The sequence below is a fragment of the Octopus bimaculoides genome, chromosome 6, assembly GCF_001194135.2.
Source record: "Octopus bimaculoides isolate UCB-OBI-ISO-001 chromosome 6, ASM119413v2, whole genome shotgun sequence".
Lineage (NCBI taxonomy): Eukaryota > Metazoa > Mollusca > Cephalopoda > Octopoda > Octopodidae > Octopus > Octopus bimaculoides.
In genome coordinates this window covers 2913734-2915423 of record NC_068986.1, presented here as the reverse complement: position 1 = coordinate 2915423, position 1690 = coordinate 2913734, and the positions used below count along the sequence as shown (strand labels likewise).

Sequence of the window (1690 nt, the reverse complement as noted above, 5' to 3'; positions counted from 1 at the left end):
TGTATAGACTTATACACCTCTTCCACAAAAAATATTTTAAAACTGCAAAAGTTTTGACATATAAAAGGCCAACTTACTTGCGAGCCGATGTGACTAGCATCCGTCCAGATCACAGATAGATAGATAGATAGATAGATAGATGGATAGATAGATAGATAGATAGATAGATAGATAGATAGATAGATAGATAGATAGATAGATAGATAGATAGATAGACAACGGTCTTCTTTCGGTTTCCTTTCGACTTTGGTCGGCTCGGAGCTATAGCAGAAGACACTTGCCTTAGGTGCCATGCAGTGGGACTGTACCCAAGACTACTTGCTTGGGAAGCAAGCTTCTTAATCATACAACAACAGTACATTAGAGAATGTAGTTTCTCCGAGAATGGAATGGTTCCCAAGTTGAGTGTCTTTGGTCATAAGTCTGTTCGATCAGAAACGACCAAGCGCTATACAACAACGACAGTCACATTTGTAGCTCTGTGTAAAGCAGTAATGATACGTATGTTGCCATAGAAAATAACTTTCTTTAAATTTCATACGTTTCTATTTTATTTTCCCACAGATGATAAATGCTTATGAAATCATGCATGAATGACGTGTCATGAAATTCTAAAGTAAGTATAAAATTGTGTTTTCTTACAATAGATCGTGATAATTTTATTAGTGAATTCTATGATATACTGACAATTTTTGTATAAGGGCTTGTTATCAGATGTACAAAAGTGTTTAGAAGTGATAACTGACGCTTTCATGTCATTCAGTAATAAATAATTGACAAATGAGTTGTGAGAACCAGGTGGCGATGATAAACCGAGACACGGATTAAGTCTACCACTCAGGAATAATTCTGTCTACCAAATTTCAGTTGCAAGGCCCAAGGATATATAGCAGAAAAGTCTTCCACAGCATGCCTCATAGTGGGTTCGAATCCAAACCCATGCATTGCGAAACGAACCTACTAACCACTATGGCCTTGGTTATGCGATAATTCCGTCAGAGCCTGGACGTTCGGTAATTTTATTATCTGGTGCATCGCAATTGAAAAAAGAAAACGGAAAGAAACCTCCTCAGATGTTTGTATCTCAAAGCAGAAGCTCAGACTATCACTGCGTAACACTTAACCTCGAAAATAAACATTAATAGATTCTTTTCCTTTTTAAATATCTTATTTCAACGGCAAATCCAATAAGAATATACGGGCGAACTTTTAATTGCTTTTAAAGGCTTCCAAATCATGTAATTAAAAGACACATACAAATACATTTATACTCTCTCGCAAGCACATACAAATAAGCATACATGTGTCATAAATACATTAAATATATATTGACACACACACTCACGCACACCATATATATAGAGAGAGATAGGTAGATAGATAGATAGATAGATAGAGAGATAGATAGATAGATAGATAGATAGATAGATAGATAGATAAAACTTACTTGGAAAAGGATGCGTGGCGTTCGATCATATAATAATATAAATGTCTCGTTTCTCTGGGGTTTTTTTCGTTGTTCGAAAAAAGTTCGTTTTCTGTTTTCGTTTTTCGTTTCTCACTGTGTTTAACGTTTTTTTTTTTTATGTCCTGTACCCATATATGCATTATGTATACATATAGAGGGAGGTATGTACATATATGTATGGATATATGCATATATCTATATATTTATATTACTTTTCCAAGT

The 1690-nt window shown here is 34.7% G+C and overlaps 1 long non-coding RNA gene across 1 annotated transcript in view; it reads left to right on the top strand.

Annotated features, from left to right (window-relative positions):
- Positions 1–1690, top strand: part of LOC106875289 (uncharacterized) — an 87098-nt gene that overhangs the window by 70482 nt on the left and 14926 nt on the right. Inside the window, exon 2 of the long non-coding RNA XR_001410099.2 lies at positions 565–616. This is a non-coding gene — a long non-coding RNA (uncharacterized LOC106875289). The remainder of the gene's footprint in view (positions 1–564; positions 617–1690) is intronic.